This window comes from Scyliorhinus torazame, chromosome 4 (genome assembly GCF_047496885.1).
Source record: "Scyliorhinus torazame isolate Kashiwa2021f chromosome 4, sScyTor2.1, whole genome shotgun sequence".
NCBI lineage: Eukaryota > Metazoa > Chordata > Chondrichthyes > Carcharhiniformes > Scyliorhinidae > Scyliorhinus > Scyliorhinus torazame.
Window position 1 is genome coordinate 376018015 of NC_092710.1, and position 26425 is coordinate 376044439.

Sequence of the window (26425 nt, forward strand, 5' to 3'; positions counted from 1 at the left end):
CATGTGGAACACCACTGGTCACAGCCCTCCAATTAGAAAAGCATCCCTCCATTGCTACTCTCTGCCTTCTATGGCCTAGCCAGTTCTGTATCCACCTTGCCAGCTCGCCCCTGATCCCGTGTGACTTCAACTTTTGTACTAGTCTACCATGAGGGACCTTGTCAAAGGCCTTACTGAAGTCCATATAGACAACATCTACTGCCCTACCTGCATCAATCATCTTAGTGACCTCCTCGAAAAACTCTATCAAGTTAGTGAGACACGACCTCCCCTTCACAAAACCGTGCTGCCTCTCACTAATACGTCCATTTGCTTCCAAATGGGAGTAGATCCTGTCTCGAAGAATTCTCTCCAGTAATTTCCCTACCACTGAAGTAAGGCTCACCGGCCTGTAGTTCCCGGGTTTATCCTTGCTACCCTTCTTAAACAGAGGAACAACATTGGCTACTCTCCAGTCCTCCGGGACATCCCCTGAAGACAGCGAGGATCCAAAGATTTCTGTCAAGGCCTCAGCAATTTCCTCTCCAGCCTCCTTCAGTATTCTGGGGTAGATCCCATCAGGCCCTGGGGACTTATCTACCTTAATATTTTTTAAGACACCCAACACCTCGTCTTTTTGGATCACAATGTGACCCAGGCTATTTACACCCCCTTCTCCAGACTCAACATCTACCAATTCCTTCTCTTTGGTGAATACTGATGCAAAGTATTCATTTAGTACCTCGCCCATTTCCTCTGGCTCCACACATAGATTCCCTTGCCTATCCTTCAGTGGGCAAACCCTTTCCCTGGCTACCCTCTTGCTTTTTATGTACGTGTAAAAAGCCTTGGGATTTTCCTTAACCCTATTTGCCAATGACTTTTCGTGACCCCTTCTAGCCCTCCTGACTCCTTGCTTAAGTTCCTTCCTACTTTCCTTATATTCCACGCAGGCTTCGTCTGTTCCCAGCCTTTTAGCCCTGACAAATGCCTCCTTTTTCTTTTTGACGAGGCCTACAATATCACTCGTCATCCAAGGTTCCCGAAAATTGCCGTATTTATCTTTCTTCCTCACAGGAACATGCCGGTCCTGTATTCCTTTCAACTGACACTTGAAAGCCTCCCACATGTCAGATATTGATTTGCCCTCAAACATCCGCCCCCAATCTATGTTCTTCAGTTCCCGCCTAATATTGTTATAATTAGCCTTCCCCCAATTTAGCACATTCATCCTCGGACCACTCTTATCCTTGTCCACCAGTACTTTAAAACTTACTGAATTGTGGTCACTGTTACCGAAATGCTCCCCTACTGAAACATCTACCACCTGGCCGGGCTCATTCCCCAATACCAGGTCCAGTACCGCCCCTTCCCTAGTTGTACCCACACCTCAATACCAAACCCCTGTCCCTCTCCTCAATACTGAACCTCAGACCCCCCCAATACTGAACTCCAAACCCTCCCCAATACTGAACCCCAGAAACCCTCCCCAATACTGAACCCCAGACCCCCACCACACAATACCGAACCCCAGACCCACCCCCCAAAACCGAACCGCAGACCCCACCCCCCAATACCTAACCGCAGACCCACTCCCCAATACCGAACCCCAGAACTCCCCAATACTGAACCCCAGACCCACACCTCAATACCAAACCCCTGTCCCTCGCCTCAATACTGAAGCTCAGACCCCCCCAATACTGAACTCCAAACCCACCCCAATACTGAACCCCAGAACCCCTCCCCAATACTGAACCCCAGACCCCCACCCCTAATACTGAACCCCAGACCCCCACCCCAATACTGAACCCCAGACCCCCACCCCCAATACTGAACCCCAGACCCCCACTCCCAATACTGAACCCCAGAAACCCTCCCCAATACAGAACCCCAGACCCCCACCACACAATACCGAACCCCAGACCCTCCCCCCAAAACCGAACCGCAGACCCCACCCCCCATACCTAACCGCAGACCCACTCCCCAATACCGAATCCCAGACCCTCCCCCAATACTGAACCCCAGAAACCCACCCTCATTACCGAACCCCAGACACCCACCCCCATTACTGAACCGCAGACCCCCCTCAATACTGAATCCCAGACCCTCCCCAATACTGAATCCCAGACCCTCCCCCAATACTGAACCCCAGAACCCCTCCCCAATACTGAACCCCAGACCCCCACCACACAATACCGAACCCCAGACCCACCCCTCAATACCGAACCCCAGACCCACCCCTCAATACTGAACCCCAGACCCACCCCTCAATACCAAACCCCTGTCCGTCTCCCCAATACTGAACCCCAGAACCCCTCCCCAATACTGAACCCCAGACCCCCACCACACAATACCGAACCCCAGACCCACCCCCCAAAACCGAACCGCAGACCCCACCCCCCAATACCGAACTCCAGACCCACCCCCAATACCGAACTCCAGACCCCCACCCCCAATACTGAACCCCAGACCCCCACCCTCAATACCGAACCCCAGACCCCCACCCTTCCAATACCGAACCCCAGACCCCCACCCCCAATACTGAACCCCAGACCCCCAGCCTCAATACTTAACCCCAGATCCCCACCCTCAATACTGAACCCCAGACCCCCACCCCCAATACTGAACCCCAGAGCCCCACCCCCAAGACTGAACCCCAGACCACCACTCCCAATACTGAACCCCAGACCCCCAGCCTCAATACTTAACCACAGATCCCCACCCTCAATACTGAACCCCAGACCCCCACCCCAATTCTGAACCCCAGACCCCCACCCCCAATACTGAACCCCAGACCCCCACCCCCAATACTGAACCCCAGACCCCCACACCAAATACTGAACCCCAGACCCCCACCCACAATACTGAATCCCAGATCCCCACCCCCCAATACAGAACCCCAGACCACCACCCCCCCAATACTGAACCCCAGACCCCCACCCCCAAAACTGAACACCAGACCCCCAACCCAATACTGGAGCCCAGACACCCACCCCCAATACTGAACCCCAGACCCCCACCCCCCGATACTGAACCACAGACCCCCCACCTTCAATACTGAACCCCAGACCCCCACCCCCAATACTGAACCCCAGACCCCCACCCCCAACACTGAACACCAGACCCCCACCGCCAATACTGAACCCAAGACCCCAGCCTCAAATGTGAACCCCAGACCCCCACCCCTCAATACTGAATCCCAGACCCTCCCCCAAAACTGAATCCCAGTCCCCCACCCCTCATTACCGAACCCCAGACCCCCAACCCCAAAGCCCAGACTCCTACCCTCAATACCGAACCCCCACCCCCAATACTGAACCCCAGACCCCCACCCCCAATACTGATCCCCAGGCCCCCACCCCCAATACTGATCCCCAGGTCCCCACCCCCAACACTGAACCCCAGACCCCCACCCTCAATACTGAACCCCAGACCCCCACCCCCAATACTGAACCTCAGACACCCACCCCCAATACTGAACCCCAGACCCCCACCCCCAACACTGAACCTCAGACCCCCAACCTCAATACTGAAACCCCAGACCCCCACCCCAACACTGAACCCCAGACCCCCACCCCAATACTGAACCCCAGACCCCCACCCCCAATACTGGACCCCAGACCCCCACCCGCAATACTGAACCCCAGGCCCCCACCCTCAATACTGAACTCCAGAACCCACCCCCAATACTAAACCCCAGACCCCCCCACCCTCAATACTGAACCCCAGACCCCCCACCCTCAATACTGAACCCCAGACCCCCAGCCTCAATACTGAACCCCAGACCCCCAACCCCAATACTGAACCCCAGACCCCCACCCCAATACTGAACCCCAGACCCCCACCCCAATACTGAACCCCAGACCTCCACCCCAATACCGAACCCCCGACCCCCACCCCCAATACTGAACCCCAGACCGCCACCCCCAATACCGAACCCCAGACCCACACCTCATTACTGAATCCCGGACCCTCCCAAATACTGAATCCCAGACCCTCCCCCAATACTGAACCCCAGAACCCCTCCCCAATACTGAACCCCAGACCCCCACCCCCAATACTGAATCCCAGACCCCCACCCCCAATACCGAACCCCAGACCCACCCCTCAATACCGAACCCCAGACCCCCACCCCCAATACTGAACCCCAGACCCCCACCCCCAATACCGAACCCCAGACCCACACCCCCAATACCGAACCCCAGACCCACACCCCCAATACTGAATCCCAGACCCTCCCCCAATACTGAACCCCAGAACCCCTCCCCAATACTGAACCCCAGACCCCCACCACACAATACCGAACCCCAGACCCACCCCTCAATACCGAACCCCAGACCCACCCCTCAATACTGAACCCCAGACCCACCCCTCAATACCAAACCCCTGTCCGTCTCCCCAATACTGAACCCCAGAACCCCTCCCCAATACTGAACCCCAGACCCCCACCACACAATACCGAACCCCAGACCCACCTTCCAAAACCGAACCGCAGACCCCACCCCCAATACCGAACTCCAGACCCACCCCCAATACCGAACTCCAGACCCCCACCCCCAATACTGAACCCCAGACCCCCACCCTCAATACCGAACCCCAGACCCCCACCCTTCCAATACCGAACCCCAGACCCCCACCCCCAACACTGAACCCCAGAGCCCCACCCCCAATACTGAACCCCAGACCCCCAGCCTCAATACTTAACCCCAGATCCCCACCCTCAATACTGAACCCCAGACCCCCACCCCCAATAATGAACCCCAGAGCCCCACCCCCAATACTGAACCCCAGACCACCACTCCCAATACTGAACCCCAGACCCCCAGCCTCAATACTTAACCACAGATCCCCACCCTCAATACTGAACCCCAGACCCCCACCCCAATTCTGAACCCCAGACCCCCACCCCCAATACTGAACCCCAGACCCCCACCCCCAATACTAAACCCCAGACCCCCACACCAAATACTGAACCCCAGACCCCCACCCCCAATACTGAATCCCAGATCCCCACCCCCCAATACAGAACCCCAGACCACCACCCCCCCAATACTGAACCCCAGACCCCCACCCCCAAAACTGAACACCAGACCCCCAACCCAATACTGGAGCCCAGACACCCACCCCCAATACTGAACCCCAGACCCCCACCCCCCGATACTGAACCACAGACCCCCCACCTTCAATACTGAACCCCAGACCCCCACCCCCAATACTGAACCCCAGACCCCCACCCCCAACACTGAACACCAGACCCCCACCGCCAATACTGAACCCAAGACCCCAGCCTCAAATGTGAACCCCAGACCCCCACCCCTCAATACTGAATCCCAGACCCTCCCCCAAAACTGAATCCCAGTCCCCCACCCCTCATTACCGAACCCCAGACCCCCAACCCCAAAGCCCAGACTCCTACCCTCAATACCGAACCCCCACCCCCAATACTGAACCCCAGACCCCCACCCCCAATACTGATCCCCAGGCCCCCACCCCCAACACTGAACCCCAGACCCCCACCCTCAATACTTAACCCCAGACCCCCACCCTCAATACTGAACCCCAGACCCCCACCCCCAATACTGAACCTCAGACACCCACCCCCAATACTGAACCCCAGACCCCCACCCCCAACACTGAACCTCAGACCCCCAACCTCAATACTGAAACCCCAGACCCCCACCCCCAATACTGAACCCCAGACCCCCACCCCCAATACTGAACCCCAGACCCCAGCCTCAATAGTGAACCCCAGACACCCACCCCAACACTGAACCCCAGACCCCCACCCCAATACTGAACCCCAGACCCCCACCCCCAATACTGGACCCCAGACCCCCACCCGCAATACTGAACCCCAGGCCCCCACCCTCAATACTGAACTCCAGGCCCCACCCCCAATACTAAACCCCAGACCCCCCCACCCTCAATACTGAACCCCAGACCCCCCACCCTCAATACTGAACCCCAGACCCCCAGCCTCAATACTGAACCCCAGACACCCCAACCCCAATACTGAACCCCAGACCCCCACCCCAATACTGAACCCCAGACCCCCACCCCAATACTGAACCCCAGACCTCCACCCCAATACCGAACCCCCGACCCCCACCCCCAATACTGAACCCCAGACCGCCACCCCCAATACCGAACCCCAGACCCACACCTCATTACTGAATCCCGGACCCTCCCAAATACTGAATCCCAGACCCTCCCCCAATACTGAACCCCAGAACCCCTCCCCAATACTGAACCCCAGACCCCCACCCCCAATACTGAATCCCAGACCCCCACCCCCAATACCGAACCCCAGACCCACCCCTCAATACCGAACCCCAGACCCCCACCCCCAATACTGAACCCCAGACCCCCACCCCCAATACCGAACCCCAGACCCACACCCCCAATACTGAATCCCAGACCGCCACCCCCAATACTGAACCCCAGACCCCCACACCTCAACACCAAACCCCTGTCCCACTCCTCAATACCAAACACCTGTCCGTCTCCTCAATACTGAATCTCAGACCCCCCCAATACTGAACTCCAAACCCTCCCCAATACTGAAGCCCCGAACCCCTCCCCAATACTGAACCCCAGACCCCCACCTCATTACCGAACCCCAGACACCCACCCTTCCAATACCGAACCCCAGACCCACACCCCTCAATACCGAACTCCAGACCCACCCCCAATACCGAACTCCAGACCCCCACCCCCAATACCGAACTCCAGACCCCCACCCCCAATACTGAACCCCAGACCCCCACCCCCAATACTGAACCCCAGACCCCCACCCACAATACTGAACCTCAGACCCCCACCCCAATACTGAACCCCAGACCCCCACCCCAATACTGAACCCCAGACCCCCACCCCAATACTGAACCCCAGACCCCCAGCCTCAATACTTAACCCCAGATCCCCACCCTCAATACTGAACCCCAGATCCCCCACCCTCAATACTGAACCCCAGACCCCCAACCCCAATACTGAACCCCAGACCCCACCCTCAATACTGAACCCCAGACCCTCACCCCCAATACTGAACCCCAGACCCCCACCCTCAATACTGAACCCCAGACCCTCAGCCTCAATAGTGAACCCCAGACACCCCCACCGCCAATACTGAACCCCAGACCCCCACCCCCAATACCGAACCGCAGACCCCCACCCCCAATACTGAACCCCAGACCCCCACCCCCAATACTGAACCCCAGACCCTCAGCCTCAATAGTGAACCCCAGACACCCCCACCGCCAATACTGAACCCCAGACCCCCACCCCCAATACCGAACCCCAGACCCCCACCCCCAATACTGAACCCCAGACCCCCACCCTCAATACTGTACCCCAGACCCTCAGCCTCAATAGTGAACCCCAGACACCCCCACCCCAAATACCGAACCCCAGACGCCCACCCCCAATACCGAACCCCACACCCCCACCCACAATACCGAACCCCAGACCCCCACCACAATACCGAACCCCAGACCCACACCCTCAATACTGAACCCGACCCCATCCTCAGTACTGAACCCCATACCCCCACCCCCAATACTGAACCCCAGACCCCCACCCCCAATACTGAACCCCAGACGCCCACACCCAATACTGAACCCCAGACGCCCACCCCCAATACTGAACCCCAGACCCCCACCCCCAATACTGAACCCCAGACCCCCACCCCCAATACCGAACCCCAGAGCCCCACCCCCAATACCGAACCCCAGACCCCCACCCCCAATACCGAACCCCAAAGCCCCACCCCCAATACTGAACCCCAGACCCCCACCCCCAATACTGAACCCCAGACCCCCACCCCAATACTGAACCCCAGACCCCCACCCCCAATACTGAACCCCAGACCCCCACCCCCAATACTGAACCCCAGACCCCCACCCCCAATACCGAACACCAAAGCCCCACCCCCAATACTGAACCCCTGACCCCCACCCCCAATACTGAACCCCAGACCCCCACCCCCAATACTGAACCCCAGACCCCCACCACCAATACTGAACGCCAGACCCCCACCCCCAATACTGAACGCCCGACACCCACCCCCAATACTGAACACCAGACCCCCACCCCAATACAGAACACCAGACCCCCACCCCAATACTGAGCCCCAGACCCTCATCCCCAATACTGAACCCCAGACCCCCACCCCCAATACTGAATCCCAGACCCCCACCCCAATACTGAGCCCCAGACCCTCACCCCCAACACTGAGCCCCAGACCCTCACCACCAATACTGAACCCCAGACCCCCACCCCCAATACTGAACCCCAGACCCCCACCCCCAATACTGAACCCCAGACCCGCACCCCCAATACTGAACCCCAGACCCGCACCCCCAATACTGAACCCCAGACCACCACCCCCAATGCTGAACCCCAGACCCCCCACCCTCAATACTGAACCCCAGACCCCCCACCCCCAACACTGAGCCCCAGACCCTCACCCCCAATACTGAACCCCAGACCCCCACCCCCAATACTGAACCCCAGACCCCCACCCCCAATACTGAACCCCAGACCCCCACCTCATTACCGAACCCCAGACACCCACCCTTCCAATACCGAACCCCAGACCCACACCCCTCAATACCGAACTCCAGACCCACCCCCAATACCGAACTCCAGACCCCCACCCCCAATACTGAACCCCAGACCCCCACCCCCAATAGTGAACACCAGACCCCCACCCACAATACTGATCCCCAGACCCCCACCCCCAATACTGAACCCCAGACCCCCACCCCAATACTGAACCCCAGACCCCCACCCCAATACTGAACCCCAGACCCCCAGCCTCAATACTTAACCCCAGATCCCCACCCTCAATACTGAACCCCAGATCCCCCACCCTCAACACTGAACCCCAGACCCCCAACCCCAATACTGAACCCCAGACCCCACCCTCAATACTGAACCCCAGACCCCCACCCCCAATACTGAACCCCAGACCCCCACCCTCAATACTGAACCCCAGACCCTCAGCCTCAATAGTGAACCCCAGACACCCCCACCGCCAATACTGAACCCCAGACCCCCACCCCCAATACCGAACCGCAGACCCCCACCCCCAATACTGAACCCCAGACCCCCACCCCCAATACTGAACCCCAGACCCTCAGCCTCAATAGTGAACCCCAGACACCCCCACCGCCAATACTGAACCCCAGACCCCCACCCCCAATACCGAACCCCAGACCCCCACCCCCAATACTGAACCCCAGACCTTCACCCTCAATACTGAACCCCAGACCCTCAGCCTCAATAGTGAACCCCAGACACCCCCACCCCAAATACCGAACCCCAGACGCCCACCCCCAATACCGAACCCCACACCCCCACCCACAATACCGAACCCCAGACCCCCACCACAATACCGAACCCCAGACCCACACCCTCAATACTGAACCCGACCCCATCCTCAGTACTGAACCCCAGACCCCCACCCCCAATACTGAACCCCAGACCCCCACCCTCAATACCGAACCCCGGACACCCACCCCCAATACTGAACCCCGGACCCCCACCCCCAATACTGAACCCCGGACCCCCACCCTCAATACCGAACCCCGGACACCCACCCCCAATACTGAACCCCAGGCCCCCACCCCCAATACTGAACCCCAGACCCCCATCCTCAATACTGAACCCCAGACACCCACCTCCAATACTTAACCCCAGGCCCCCTCCCCCAATACTGAACCCCAGGCCCCCACCCCCAATACTGAACCCCAGACCCCCACCCCAATACTGAACCCAGACCTCCAACCCCAATACTGAACCCCAGACCCCCACCCCCAATACTGAACCGCAGACCCCCACCCCCAATACTGAACCCCAGACGCCCACCCCCAATACTGAACCCCAGACCCACACCCCCAATACCGAACCCCAGAGCACCACCCCCAATACCGAACCCCAGACCCCCACCCCCAATACTGAACCCCAGACCCCCACCCCCAATACTGAACCCCAGACCCCCACCCCCAACACTGAACCCCAAAGCCCCACCCCCAATACTGAACCCCAGACCCCCACCCCCAATACTGAACCCCAGACCCCCACCCCCAATACTGAAACCCAGACCCCCACCATCAATACTGAACCCCAGACCCCCACCACCAATACTGAACCCCAGACCCCCACCCCCAATACTGAACGCCCGACCCCCACCCCAATACTGAACCCCAGACCCCCACCCCCAATACTGAACCCCAGACCCCCACCCCAATACTGAACCCCAGACCCCCACCCCCAATACTGAACCCCAGACCCCCACCCCCAATACTGAACCCCAGACCCCCACCCCCAATACTGAACCCCAGACCCCCACCCCCAGTACCGAACCCCGACCCCCACCCCCAACACTGAACCCCAGACCCCCGCCCTCAATACTGAACCCCAGACCCCCACCCCAAATACTGAACCCCAGACCCCCACCCCCAATACTGAACCCCAGACCCCCACCCCAATACTGAACCCCAGACCCCCACCCCCAATACTGAACCCCAGACCCCCACCCCCAATACTGAACCCCAGACCCCCGCCCTCAATACTGAACCCCAGACCCCCACCCTCAATACTGAACCCCAGACCCCCACCCCCAATACTGAACCCCAGACCCCCACCCCAATACTGAACCCCAGACCCCCACCCCCAATACTGAACCCCAGACCCCCACCCCAATACTGAACCCCAGACCCCCACCCCCAATACTGAACCCCAGACCCCCACCCCAATACTGAACCCCAGACCCCCACCCCCAATACTGAACCCCAGACCCCCACCCCCAATACTGAACCCCAGACCCCCACCCCAATACTGAACCCCAGACCCCCACCCCCAATACTGAACCCCAGACCCCCCCCCTGTTGCCGGGGAAACGAGCTCCCCCCTCCCCTGTTGCCGGGGAAACGAGCCCCCGCCCCCCCCTGTTGCCGGGGAAACGAGCCCCCCCTGTTGCCGGGGAAACGAGCCCCCCCCCCCCCCCCCCCCCTGTTGCCGGGGAAACGAGCCCCCCCCGGGCCTACCTGTGGTTCTTCCGCAGCAGATTGTCCCTCCCGCGTCCGCACTCAGGCCCAGGCTGCGTGACGTCACCACAACAACACTCACAGCGTATCCGGGGGCGGGGCCACAGCGAGACGTCCTTTGGGGCGGGGCCTCGAGAGGGTGGGGCCAGATTAAATGACAGTTGAATCGGACAGCGCCACCTCAGTACTTCCCTGACAGTGCAGCACTCCCTCAGTACTGACCCTCTGACAGTGCGGCACTCCCTCAGTACTGACCCTCTGACAGTGCAGCACTCCCTCAGTACTGACCCTCTGACAGTGCAGCACTCCCTCAGTACTGACCCTCTGACAGTGCAGCACTCCCTCAGTACTGACCCTCTGACAGTGCAGCACTCCCTCAGTACTGACCCTCTGACAGTGCAGCACTCCCTCAGTACTGACCCTCTGACAGTGCAGCTCTCCCTCAGTACTGACCCTCTGACAGTGCAGCTCTCCCTCAGTACTGACCCTCTGACAGTGCGGCACTCCCTCAGTACTGACCCTCTGACAGTGCAGCGCTCCCTCAGTACTGACCCTCTGACAGTGCAGCACTCCCTCAGCATTGACCCTCTGACAGTGCGGCACTCCCTCAGTACTGACCCTCTGACAGTGCGGCACTCCCTCAGTACTGACCCTCTGACAGTGCAGCACTCCCTCAGTACTGACCCTCTGACAGTGCGGCACTCCCTCAGTACTGCCCCTCTGACAGTGCAGCACTCCCTCAGTACTGACCCTCTGACAGTGCGGCACTCCCTCAGTACTGACCCTCTGACAGTGCGGCACTCCCTCAGTACTGACCCTCTGACAGTGCGGCACTCCCTCAGTACTGACCCTCTGACAGTGCAGCACTCCCTCAGTACTGACCCTCTGACAGTGCAGCACTCCCTCAGTACTGACCCTCTGACAGTGCGGCACTCCCTCAGTACTGACACTCTGACAGTGTGGCACTCCCTCAGTACTGACCCTCTGACAGTGCAGCACTCCCTCAGTACTGACCCTCTGACAGTGCAGCGTTCCCTCAGTACTGACCCTCTGACAGTGCGGCACTCCCTCAGTACTGACCCTCTGACAGTGCAGCACTCCCTCAGTACTGACCCTCTGACAGTGCAGCACTCCCTCAATACTGACCCTCTGACAGTGCGGCACTCCCTCAGTACTGACCCTCTGACACTGCAGCACTCCCTCAGTACTGACCCTCTGACAGTGCGGCACTCCCTCAGTACTGACCCTCTGACAGTGCGGCACTCCCTCAGTACTGACCCTCTGACAGTGCGGCACTCCCTCAGTACTGACCCTCTGACAGTGCGGCACTCCCTCAGTACTGACCCTCTGACAGTGCAGCGTTCCCTCAGTACTGACCCTCTGACAGTGCGGCACTCCCTCAGTACTGACCCTCTGACAGTGTGGCACTCCCTCAGTACTGACCCTCTGACAGTGCAGCACTCCCTCAATACTGACCCTCTGACAGTGCGGCACTCCCTCAGTACTGACCCTCTGACACTGCAGCACTCCCTCAGTACTGACCCTCTGACAGTGCGGCACTCCCTCAGTACTGACCCTCTGACAGTGCGGCACTCCCTCAGTACTGACCCTCTGACAGTGCGGCACTCCCTCAGTACTGACCCTCTGACAGTGCGGCACTCCCTCAGTACTGACACTCTGACAGTGCAGCTCTCCCTCAGTACTGACCCTCTGACAGTGCAGCACTCCCTCAATACTGACCCTCTGACAGTGCAGCACTCCCTCAGTACTGACCCTCTGACAGTGCGGCACTCCCTCAGTACTGACCCTCTGACAGTGCAGCACTCCCTCAGTACTGACCCTCTGACAGTGCAGCACTCCCTCAGTACTGACCCTCTGACAGTGCAGCACTCCCTCAGTACTGACCCTCTGACAGTGCAGCACTCCCTCAGTACTGACCCTCTGACAGTGCAGCACTCCCTCAGTACTGACCCTCTGACAGTGCAGCACTCCCTCAGTACTGACCCTCTGACAGTGCAGCACTCCCTCAGTACTGACCCTCTGACAGTGCAGCTCTCCCTCAGTACTGACCCTCTGACAGTGCAGCACTCCCTCAGTACTGACCCTCTGACAGTGCAGCACTCCCTCAGTACTGACCCTCTGACAGTGCGGCACTCCCTCAGTACTGACCCTCTGACAGTGCAGCACTCCCTCAGTACTGACCCTCTGACAGTGCAGCTCTCCCTCAGTACTGACCCTCTGACAGTGCAGCACTCCCTCAGTACTGACCCTCTGACAGTGCAGCACTCCCTCAGTACTGACCCTCTGACAGTGCGGGACTCCCTCAATACTGACCCTCTGACAGTGCGGCACTCCCTCAGTACTGACCCTCTGACAGTGCAGCACTCCCTCAGTACTGACCCTCTGACAGTGCGGGACTCCCTCAATACTGACCCTCTGACAGAGCGGCACTCCCTCAGTACTGACCCTCTGACAGTGCGGCACTCCCTCAGTACTGACCCTCTGACAGTGCAGCACTCCCTCAGTACTGACCCTCTGACAGTGCGGCACTCCCTCAGTACTGACCCTCTGACAGTGCGGCACTCCCTCAGTACTGACCCTCTGACAGTGCGGCACTCCCTCAGTACTGACACTCTGACAGTGCAGCACTCCCTCAGCACTGACCCTCTGACAGTGCGGCACTCCCTCAGTACTGACCCTCTGACAGTGCAGCACTCCCTCAGTACTGACCCTCTGACAGTGCAGCTCTCCCTCAGTACTGACCCTCTGACAGTGCAGCACTCCCTCAGTACTGACCCTCTGACAGTGCAGCACTCCCTCAGTACTGACCCTCTGACAGTGCGGGACTCCCTCAATACTGACCCTCTGACAGTGCGGCACTCCCTCAGTACTGACCCTCTGACAGTGCAGCACTCCCTCAGTACTGACCCTCTGACAGTGCGGGACTCCCTCAATACTGACCCTCTGACAGAGCGGCACTCCCTCAGTACTGACCCTCTGACAGTGCGGCACTCCCTCAGTACTGACCCTCTGACAGTGCAGCACTCCCTCAGTACTGACCCTCTGACAGTGCGGCACTCCCTCAGTACTGACCCTCTGACAGTGCGGCACTCCCTCAGTACTGGCCCTCTGACAGAGCGGCACTCCCTCAGTACTGACCCTCTGACAGTGCAGCACTCCCTCAGTACTGACCCTCTGACAGTGCAGCACTCCCTCAGTACTGACCCTCTGACAGTGCAGCACGCCCTCAGTACTGACCCTCTGACAGTGCGGCACTCCCTCAGTACTGACCCTCTGACAGTGCGGGACTCCCTCAGTACTGACCCTCTGACAGTGCAGCACTCCCTCAGTACTGACCCTCTTACAGTGCAGCACTCCCTCAGCACTGACCCTCCGACAGTGCAGCACTCCCTCAGTACTGACCCTCTGACAGTGCGACGCTCGCTCAGTACTGACCCTCTGACAGTGCGGCTCTCCCTCAGTACTGACCCTCTGACAGTGCAGCACTCCCTCAGTACTGACCCTCTGACAGTGCGGGACTCCCTCAATACTGACCCTCTTACAGTGCAGCACTCCCTCAGTACTGACCCTCCGACAGTGCGGCACTCCCTCAGTACTGACCCTCTGACAGTGCAGCACTCCCTCAGTACTGACCCTCTGACAGTGCGGCACTCCCTCAGTACTGACCCTCTGACAGTGCGGCACTCCCTCAGTACTGACCCTCTGACAGTGCAGCACTCCCTCAGTACTGACCCTCTGACAGTGCAGCACTCCCTCAGCACTGACCCTCCGACAGTGCAGCACTCCCTCAGTACTGACCCTCTGACAGTGCAGCACTCCCTCAGTACTGACCCTCTGACAGTGCAGCACTCCCTCAGTACTGACCCTCTGACAGTGCGGCGCTCCCTCAGTACTGACCCTCTGACAGTGCGGCACTCCCTCAGTACTGACCCTCTGACAGTGCGGCACTCCCTCAGTACTGACCCTCTGACAGTGCGGCGCTCCCTCAGTACTGACCCTCTGACAGTGCGGCGCTCCCTCAGTACTGACCCTCTGACAGTGCGGCACTCCCTCAGTACTGACCCTCTGACAGTGCAGCACCCCCTCAGTACTGACCCTCTGACAGTGCGGCACTCCCTCAGTACTGACCCTCTGACAGTGCAGCATTCCCGCAGTACTGACCCTCTGACAGTGCAGCACTCCCTCAGTACTGACCCTCTGACAGTGCAGCACTCCCTCAGTACTGACCCGCTGACAGTGCGGCTCTCCCTCAGTACTGACCCTCTGACAGTGCGGCACTCCCTCAGTACTGACCCTCTGACAGTGCGGCACTCCCTCAGTACTGACCCTCTGACAGTGCAGCACTCCCTCAGTACTGACCCGCTGACAGTGCGGCATTCCCTCAGTACTGACCCTCTGACAGTGCGGCACTCCCTCAGTACTGACCCTCTGACAGTGCAGCACTCCCTCAGTATTTACCCTCTGACAGTGCAGCACTCCCTCAGTACTGACCCGCTGACAGTGCGGCTCTCCCTCAGTACTGACCCTCTGACAGTGCAGCACTCCCTCAGTACTGACCCGCTGACAGTGCGGCATTCCCTCAGTACTGACCCTCTGACAGTGCGGCACTCCCTCAGTACTGACCCTCTGACAGTGCGGCACTCCCTCAGTACTGTCCCTCTGACAGTGCAGCACTCCCTCAGTACTGACCCTCCGACAGTGCAGCACTCCCTCAGTACTGACCCTCTGACAGTGCAGCACTCCCTCAGTACTGACCCTCTGACAGTGCAGCACTCCCTCAGTACTGACCCTCCGACAGTGCAGCGCTCCCTCAGTACAGACCCTCTGACAGTGCGTCACTCCCTCAGTACTGACCCTCTGACAGTGCGGCACTCCCTCAGCACTGACCCTCTGACAGTGCGGCACTCCCTCAGTACTGACCCTCTGACAGTGCGGCACTCCCTCAGCACTGACCCTCTGACAGTGCGGCACTCCCTCAGTACTGACCCTCTGACAGTGCAACACTCCCTCAGTACTGACCCTCTGACAGTGCAGCACTCCCTCAGTACTGACCCTCTGACAGTGCGGCTCTCCCTCAGTACTGACCCTCTGACAGTGCAGCACTCCCTCAGTACTGACCCTCTGACAGTGCAGCACTCCCTCAGTACTGACCCTCTGACAGTGCAGCACTCCCTCAGTCCTGACCCTCTGACAGTGCAGCACTCCCTCAGTACTGACCCTCTGACAGTGCAGCACTCCCTCAGTACTGACCCTCTGACAGTGCGGCGCTCCCTCAGTACTGACCCTCTGACAGTGCAGCACTCCCTCAGTACTGACTCTCTGACAGTGCGGCACTCCCTCAGTACTGACCCTCTGACAGTGCAGCGCTTCCTCAGTACTGACCCTCTGACATTGCGGCTCTCCCTCAGTTCTGACCCTCTGACAGTGCGGCACTCCCTCAGTACTGACCCTCTGACAGTGCGGCTCTCCCTCAGTTCTGACCCTCTGACAGTGCGGCTCTCCCTCAGTTCTGACCCTCTGACAGTGCGGCACTCCCTCAGTACTGACCCTCTGACAGTGCAGCACTCCCTCAGTACTGACGCTCTGACAGTGCAGCGCTACCTCAGTACTGACGCTCTGACAGTGCAGCGCTACCTCAGTACTGACTCTCTGACAGTGCGGCGCTCCCTCAGTACTGACCCTCTGACAGTGCAGCACTCCCTCAGTACTGACCCTCTGACAGTGCGGCTCTCCCTCAGTACTGATCCTCTGACAGTGCAGCACTCCCTCAGTACTGACCCTCTGACAGTGCAGCACTCCCTCAGTACTGACCCTGTGACAGTGCAGCACTCCCTCAGTACTGACCCTCTGACAGTGCGGCACTCCCTCAGTACTGACCCTCTGACAGTGCGGCACTCCCTCAGTACTGACACTCTGACAGTGCAGCTCTCCCTCAGTACTGACCCTCTGACAGTGCGGCGCTCCCTCAGTACTGACACTCTGACAGTGCAGCTCTCCCTCAGTACTGACTCTCTGACAGTGCAGCACTCCCTCAGTACTGACTCTCTGACAGTGCAGCACTCCCTCAGTACTGACCCTCTGACAGTGCGGCACTCCCTCAGTACTGACCCTCTGACAGTGCAGCACTCCCTCAGTACTGACCCTCTGACAGTGCGGCTCTCCCTCAGTACTGACCCTCTGACAGTGCAGCACTCCCTCAGTACTGACCCTCTGACAGTGCGGCACTCCCTCAGTACTGACCCTCTGACAGTGCGGCACTACCTCAGTACTGACCCTCTGACAGTGCAGCACTCCCTCAGTACTGACCCTCTGACAGTGCAGCACTCCCTCAGTACTGACCCTCTGACAGTGCAGCACTCCCTCAGTACTGACCCTCTGACAGTGCAGCACTCCCTCAGTACTGACCCTCTGACAGTGCAGCACTCCCTCAGTACTGACCCTCTGACAGTGCAGCTCTCCCTCAGTACTGACCCTCTGACAGTGCAGCACTCCCTCAGTACTGACCCTCTGACAGTGCAGCACTCCCTCAGTACTGACCCTCTGACAGTGCGGCACTCCCTCAGTACTGACCCTCTGACAGTGCAGCACTCCCTCAGTACTGACCCTCTGACAGTGCAGCTCTCCCTCAGTACTGACCCTCTGACAGTGCAGCACTCCCTCAGTACTGACCCTCTGACAGTGCAGCACTCCCTCAGTACTGACCCTCTGACAGTGCGGGACTCCCTCAATACTGACCCTCTGACAGTGCGGCACTCCCTCAGTACTGACCCTCTGACAGTGCAGCACTCCCTCAGTACTGACCCTCTGACAGTGCGGGACTCCCTCAATACTGACCCTCTGACAGAGCGGCACTCCCTCAGTACTGACCCTCTGACAGTGCGGCACTCCCTCAGTACTGACCCTCTGACAGTGCAGCACTCCCTCAGTACTGACCCTCTGACAGTGCGGCACTCCCTCAGTACTGACCCTCTGACAGTGCGGCACTCCCTCAGTACTGACCCTCTGACAGTGCGGCACTCCCTCAGTACTGACACTCTGACAGTGCAGCACTCCCTCAGCACTGACCCTCTGACAGTGCGGCACTCCCTCAGTACTGACCCTCTGACAGTGCAGCACTCCCTCAGTACTGACCCTCTGACAGTGCAGCTCTCCCTCAGTACTGACCCTCTGACAGTGCAGCACTCCCTCAGTACTGACCCTCTGACAGTGCAGCACTCCCTCAGTACTGACCCTCTGACAGTGCGGGACTCCCTCAATACTGACCCTCTGACAGTGCGGCACTCCCTCAGTACTGACCCTCTGACAGTGCAGCACTCCCCCAGTACTGACCCTCTGACAGTGCGGGACTCCCTCAATACTGACCCTCTGACAGAGCGGCACTCCCTCAGTACTGACCCTCTGACAGTGCGGCACTCCCTCAGTACTGACCCTCTGACAGTGCAGCACTCCCTCAGTACTGACCCTCTGACAGTGCGGCACTCCCTCAGTACTGACCCTCTGACAGTGCGGCACTCCCTCAGTACTGGCCCTCTGACAGAGCGGCACTCCCTCAGTACTGACCCTCTGACAGTGCAGCACTCCCTCAGTACTGACCCTCTGACAGTGCAGCACTCCCTCAGTACTGACCCTCTGACAGTGCAGCACGCCCTCAGTACTGACCCTCTGACAGTGCGGCACTCCCTCAGTACTGACCCTCTGACAGTGCGGGACTCCCTCAGTACTGACCCTCTGACAGTGCAGCACTCCCTCAGTACTGACCCTCTTACAGTGCAGCACTCCCTCAGCACTGACCCTCCGACAGTGCAGCACTCCCTCAGTACTGACCCTCTGACAGTGCGACGCTCGCTCAGTACTGACCCTCTGACAGTGCGGCTCTCCCTCAGTACTGACCCTCTGACAGTGCAGCACTCCCTCAGTACTGACCCTCTGACAGTGCGGGACTCCCTCAATACTGATCCTCTTACAGTGCAGCACTCCCTCAGTACTGACCCTCCGACAGTGCGGCACTCCCTCAGTACTGACCCTCTGACAGTGCAGCACTCCCTCAGTACTGACCCTCTGACAGTGCGGCACTCCCTCAGTACTGACCCTCTGACAGTGCGGCACTCCCTCAGTACTGACCCTCTGACAGTGCAGCACTCCCTCAGTACTGACCCTCTGACAGTGCAGCACTCCCTCAGCACTGACCCTCCGACAGTGCAGCACTCCCTCAGTACTGACCCTCTGACAGTGCAGCACTCCCTCAGTACTGACCCTCTGACAGTGCAGCACTCCCTCAGTACTGACCCTCTGACAGTGCGGCGCTCCCTCAGTACTGACCCTCTGACAGTGCGGCACTCCCTCAGTACTGACCCTCTGACAGTGCGGCACTCCCTCAGTACTGACCCTCTGACAGTGCGGCGCTCCCTCAGTACTGACCCTCTGACAGTGCGGCGCTCCCTCAGTACTGACCCTCTGACAGTGCGGCACTCCCTCAGTACTGACCCTCTGACAGTGCAGCACCCCCTCAGTACTGACCCTCTGACAGTGCGGCACTCCCTCAGTACTGACCCTCTGACAGTGCAGCATTCCCGCAGTACTGACCCTCTGACAGTGCAGCACTCCCTCAGTACTGACCCTCTGACAGTGCAGCACTCCCTCAGTACTGACCCGCTGACAGTGCGGCTCTCCCTCAGTACTGACCCTCTGACAGTGCGGCACTCCCTCAGTACTGACCCTCTGACAGTGCGGCACTCCCTCAGTACTGACCCTCTGACAGTGCAGCACTCCCTCAGTACTGACCCGCTGACAGTGCGGCATTCCCTCAGTACTGACCCTCTGACAGTGCGGCACTCCCTCAGTACTGACCCTCTGACAGTGCAGCACTCCCTCAGTATTTACCCTCTGACAGTGCAGCACTCCCTCAGTACTGACCCGCTGACAGTGCGGCTCTCCCTCAGTACTGACCCTCTGACAGTGCAGCACTCCCTCAGTACTGACCCGCTGACAGTGCGGCATTCCCTCAGTACTGACCCTCTGACAGTGCGGCACTCCCTCAGTACTGACCCTCTGACAGTGCGGCACTCCCTCAGTACTGTCCCTCTGACAGTGCAGCACTCCCTCAGTACTGACCCTCCGACAGTGCAGCACTCCCTCAGTACTGACCCTCTGACAGTGCAGCACTCCCTCAGTACTGACCCTCTGACAGTGCAGCACTCCCTCAGTACTGACCCTCCGACAGTGCAGCGCTCCCTCAGTACAGACCCTCTGACAGTGCGTCACTCCCTCAGTACTGACCCTCTGACAGTGCGGCACTCCCTCAGCACTGACCCTCTGACAGTGCGGCACTCCCTCAGTACTGACCCTCTGACAGTGCGGCACTCCCTCAGCACTGACCCTCTGACAGTGCGGCACTCCCTCAGTACTGACCCTCTGACAGTGCAACACTCCCTCAGTACTGACCCTCTGACAGTGCAGCACTCCCTCAGTACTGACCCTCTGACAGTGCGGCTCTCCCTCAGTACTGACCCTCTGACAGTGCAGCACTCCCTCAGTACTGACCCTCTGACAGTGCAGCACTCCCTCAGTACTGACCCTCTGACAGTGCAGCACTCCCTCAGTCCTGACCCTCTGACAGTGCAGCACTCCCTCAGTACTGACCCTCTGACAGTGCAGCACTCCCTCAGTACTGACCCTCTGACAGTGCGGCGCTCCCTCAGTACTGACCCTCTGACAGTGCAGCACTCCCTCAGTACTGACTCTCTGACAGTGCGGCACTCCCTCAGTACTGACCCTCTGACAGTGCAGCGCTTCCTCAGTACTGACCCTCTGACATTGCGGCTCTCCCTCAGTTCTGACCCTCTGACAGTGCGGCACTCCCTCAGTACTGACCCTCTGACAGTGCGGCTCTCCCTCAGTTCTGACCCTCTGACAGTGCGGCTCTCCCTCAGTTCTGACCCTCTGACAGTGCGGCACTCCCTCAGTACTGACCCTCTGACAGTGCAGCACTCCCTCAGTACTGACGCTCTGACAGTGCAGCGCTACCTCAGTACTGACGCTCTGACAGTGCAGCGCTACCTCAGTACTGACTCTCTGACAGTGCGGCGCTCCCTCAGTACTGACCCTCTGACAGTGCAGCACTCCCTCAGTACTGACCCTCTGACAGTGCGGCTCTCCCTCAGTACTGATCCTCTGACAGTGCAGCACTCCCTCAGTACTGACCCTCTGACAGTGCAGCACTCCCTCAGTACTGACCCTGTGACAGTGCAGCACTCCCTCAGTACTGACCCTCTGACAGTGCGGCACTCCCTCAGTACTGACCCTCTGACAGTGCGGCACTCCCTCAGTACTGACACTCTGACAGTGCAGCTCTCCCTCAGTACTGACCCTCTGACAGTGCGGCGCTCCCTCAGTACTGACACTCTGACAGTGCAGCTCTCCCTCAGTACTGACTCTCTGACAGTGCAGCACTCCCTCAGTACTGACTCTCTGACAGTGCAGCACTCCCTCAGTACTGACCCTCTGACAGTGCGGCACTCCCTCAGTACTGACCCTCTGACAGTGCAGCACTCCCTCAGTACTGACCCTCTGACAGTGCGGCTCTCCCTCAGTACTGACCCTCTGACAGTGCAGCACTCCCTCAGTACTGACCCTCTGACAGTGCGGCACTCCCTCAGTACTGACCCTCTGACAGTGCGGCACTACCTCAGTACTGACCCTCTGACAGTGCGGCACTCCCTCAGTACTGACCCTCTGACAGTGCGGCACTACCTCAGTACTGACCCTCTGACAGTGCGGCACTCCCTCAGTACTGACCCTCTGACAATGCAGCACTCCCTCAGTACTGACCCTCTGACAGTGCGGCACTACCTCAGTACTGACCCTCTGACAGTGCGGCACTCCCTCAGTACTGACCCTCTGACAGTGCGGCACTCCCTCAGTACTGATCCTCTGACAGTGCGGCACTCCCTCAGTACTGACCCTCTGACAGTGCGGCACTCCCTCAGTACTGACCCTCTGACAGTGCAGCACTCCCTCAGTACTGACCCTCTGACAGTGCGGCGCTCCCTCAGTACTGACCCTCTGACAGTGCAGCACTCCCTCAGTACGGACCCTCTGACAGTACGGCACTCCCTCAGTACTGACCCTCTGACAGTGCAGCACTCCCTCAGTACTGACCCTCTGACAGTGCAGCACTCTCTCAGTACTGACCCTCTGACAGTGCAGCGCTCCCTCAGTACTGACCCTCTGACAGTGCAGCACTCCCTCAGTACTGACCCTCTGACAGTGCAGCGCTCCCTCAGTACTGACCCTCTGACAGTGCAGCGCTCCCTCAGTACTGACCCTCTGACAGTGCAGCTCTCCCTCAGTACTGACCCTCTGACAGTGCAGCATTCCCTCAGTACTTTCCCTCTGACAGTGCAGCACTCCCTCAGTACTGACCCTCTGACAGTGCAGCGCTCCCTCAGTACTGACCCTCTGACAGTGCAGCGCTCCCTCAGTACTAACCCTCTGACAGTGCGGCACTCCCTCAGTACTGACCCTCTGACAGTGCGGCGCTCCCTCAGTACTGACCCTCTGACAGTGCGGCACTCCCTCAGTACTGACCCTCTGACAGTGCGGCACTCCCTCAGTACTGACCCTCTGACACTGCGGCACTCCCTCAGTACTGACCCTCTGACAGTGCGGCACTCCCTCAGTACTGACCCTCTGACACTGCAGCACTCCCTCAGTACTGACCCTCTGACAGTGCAGCACTCCCTCAGTACTGACCCTCTGACAGTGCAGCACTCCCTCAGTACTGACCCTCTGACAGTGCGGTACTCCCTCAGTACTGACCCTCTGACAGTGCAGCACTCCCTCAGTACTGACCCTCTGACAGTGCAGCACTCCCTCAGTACTGACCCTCTGACAGTGCAGCGCTCCCTCAGTACTGACCCTCTGACAGTGCGGCACTCCCTCAGTACTGACCCTCTGACAGTGCGGCACTCCCTCAGTACTGACCCTCTGACAGTGCGGCGCTCCCTCAGTACTGACCCTCTGACAGTGCGGCACTCCCTCAGTACTGACCCTCTGACAGTGCAGCGCTCCCTCAGTACTGAACCTCCGACAGTGCGGCACTCCCTCAGTACTGACCCTCTGACAGTGCGGCACTCCCTCAGTACTGACCCTCTGACAGTGCGGCACTCCCTCAGTACTGACCCTCCGACAGTGCGGCACTCCCTCAGTACTGACCCTCTGACAGTGCAGCACTCCCTCAGTACTGACCCTCTGACAGTGCGGCACTCCCTCAGTACTGACCCTCTGACAGTGCAGCACTCCCTCAGTACTGAACCTCCGACAGTGCGGCACTCCCTCAGTACTGACCCTCTGACAGTGCAGCACTCCCTCAGTACTGACCCTCTGACAGTGCGGCACTCCCTCAGCACTGACCCTCTGACAGTGCGGCACTCCCTCAGCACTGACCCTCTGACAGTGCGGCACTCCCTCAGTACTGACCCTCTGACAGTGCAGCACTCCCTCAGTACTGACCCTCTGACAGTGCGGCACTCCCTCAGCACTGACCCTCTGACAGTGCGGCACTCCCTCAGTACTGACCCTCTGACAGTGCGGCGCTCCCTCAGTACTGAACCTCCGACAGTGCGGCACTCCCTCAGTACTGAACCTCTGACAGTGCAGCACTCCCTCAGTACTGACCCTCTGACAGTGCAGCACTCCCTCAGTACTGAACCTCTGACAGTGCAGCACTCCCTCAGTACTGACCCTCTGACAGTGCGGCACTCCCTCAGTACTGACCCTCTGACAGTGCGGCACTCCCTAAGTACTGACCCTCTGACAGTGCGGCACTCCCTCAGTACTGACCCTCTGACAGTGCAGCACTCCCTCAGTACTGAACCTCTGACAGTGCAGCACTCCCTCAGTACTGACCCTCCGACAGTGCGGCACTCCCTCAGTACTGAACCTCTGACAGTGCAGCACTCCCTCAGTACTGACCCTCTGACAGTGCAGCACTCCCTCAGTACTGAACCTCTGACAGTGCAGCGCTCCCTCAGTACTGACCCTCTGACAGTGCAGCACTCCCTCAGTACTGAACCTCTGACAGTGCAGCACTCCCTCAGTACTGACCCTCTGACAGTGCAGCACTCCCTCAGTACTGAACCTCTGACAGTGCAGCGCTCCCTCAGTACTGACCCTCTGACAGTGCAGCACTCCCTCAGTACTGACCCTCTGACAGTGCGGCACTCCCTAAGTACTGACCCTCTGACAGTGCGGCACTCCCTCAGTACTGACCCTCTGACAGTGCAGCACTCCCACAGTACTGACCCTCTGACAGTGCGGCACTCCCTCAGTACTGACCCTCTGACAGTGCGGCACTCCTTCAGTACTGACCCTCTGACAGTGCAGCACTCCCTCAGTACTGACCCTCTGACAGTGCGGCACTCCCTCAGTACTGACCCTCTGACAGTGCGGCGCTCCCTCAGTACTGAACCTCTGACAGTGCGTCGCTCCCTCAGTACTGACCCTCTGACAGTGCGGCACTCCCTCAGTACTGACCCTCTGACAGTGCGGCACCCCCTCAGTACTGACCCACTGACAGTGCAGCACTCCCTCAGTACTGACCCTCTGACAGTGCGGCACTCCCTCAGTACTGACCCTCTGACAGTGCAGCACTCCCTCAGTACTGACCCTCTGACAGTGCGGCACTCCCTCAGTACTGACCCTCTGACAGTGCAGCACTCTCTCAGTACTGACCCTCTGACAGTGCAGCACTCCCTCAGTATTGACCCTCTGACAGTGCAGCACTCCCTCAGTACTGACCATCTGACAGTGCAGCACTCCCTCAGTACTGACCCTCTGACAGTGCAGCACTCCCTCAGTACTGACCCTCTGACAGTGCGGCACTCCCTCAGTACTGACCCTCTGACAGTGCAGCACTCCCTCAGTACTGACCCTCTGACAGTGCGGCACTCCCTCAGTACTGACCCTCTGACAGTGCGGCACTCCCTCAGTACTGACCCTCTGACAGTGCGGCGTTCCCTCAGTACTGACCCTCTGACAGTGCAGCACTCCCTCAGTACTGACCCTCTGACAGTGCAGCACTCCCTCAGTACTGACCCTCTGACAGTGCAGCACTCCCTCAGTACTGACCCTCTGACAGTGCAGCGTTCCCTCAGTACTGACCCTCTGACAGTGCAGCACTCCCTCATTACTGACCCTCTGACAGTGCAGCACTCCCTCAGTACTGACCCTCTGACAGTGCGGCACTCCCTCAATACTGACCCTCTGACAGTGCGGCACCCCCTCAGTACTGACCCTCTGACAGTGCGTCACTCCCTCAGTACTGACCCTCTGACAGTGCGGCACTCCCTCAGTACTGACCCTCTGACAGTGCAGCACTCCCTCAATACTGACCCTCTGACAGTGCGTCACTCCCTCAGTACTGACCCTCTGACAGTGCGGCACTCCCTCAGTACTGACCCTCTGACAGTGCGGCACTCCCTCAATACTGACCCTCTGACAGTGCAGCACTCCCTCAGTACTGACCCTCTGACAGTGCGGCACTCCCTCAGTGCTGACCCTCTGACAGTGCGGCACTCCCTCAGTACTGACCCTCTGACAGTGCAGCACTCCCTCAGTACTGACCCTCTGACAGTGCAGCACTCCCTCAGTACTGACCCTCTGACAGTGCGGCACTCCCTCAATACTGACCCTCTGACAGTGCGGCACTCCCTCAGTACTGACCCTCTGACAGTGCAGCTCTCCCTCAGCACTGACCCTCTGACAGTGCAGCACTCCCTCAGTACTGACCCTCTGACAGTGCAGCACTCCCTCAGTACTGACCCTCTGACAGTGCAGCACTCCCTCAGTACTGACCCTCTGACAGTGCAGCACTCCCTCAGTACTGACCCTCTGACAGTGCAGCACTCCCTCAGTACTGACCCTCTGACAGTGCAGCACTCCCTCAGTACTGACCCTCTGACAGTGCAGCACTCCCTCCGTACTGACTCTCTGACAGTGCAGCACTCCCTCAGTACTAACCCTCTGACACTGCGGCACTCCCTCAGTACTGACCCTCTGACAGTGCAGCACTCCCTCAGTACTGACCCTCTGACAGTGCGGCACTCCCTCAGTACTGACCCTCTGACAGTGCGGCACTCCCTCAGTACTGACCCTCTGACAGTGCAGCACTCCCTCAGTACTGACCCTCTGACAGTGCAGCACTCCCTCAGTACTGACCCTCTGATAGTGCGGTGCTCCCTCAGTACTGACCCTCTGACAGTGCGGCACTCCCTCAGTACTGACCCTCTGACAGTGCAGCACTCCCTCAGTACTGACCCTCTGACAGTGCGGCACTCCCTCAGTACTGACCCTCTGACAGTGCGGCACTCCCTCAGTAC

At 59.1% G+C, this 26425-nt stretch overlaps 1 protein-coding gene across 1 annotated transcript in view; it reads right to left on the reverse strand.

Annotated features, from left to right (window-relative positions):
• The window catches only part of LOC140411256 (protein yippee-like 5), an 83172-nt gene extending 72042 nt beyond the window's left edge, over window positions 1–11130 (reverse strand). Inside the window, exon 1 of the mRNA XM_072500383.1 lies at window positions 11028–11130. The gene's annotated coding sequence lies outside the window, so the exon portion shown is untranslated. The remainder of the gene's footprint in view (window positions 1–11027) is intronic.
• Window positions 11131–26425: the final 15295 nt, after the last annotated feature.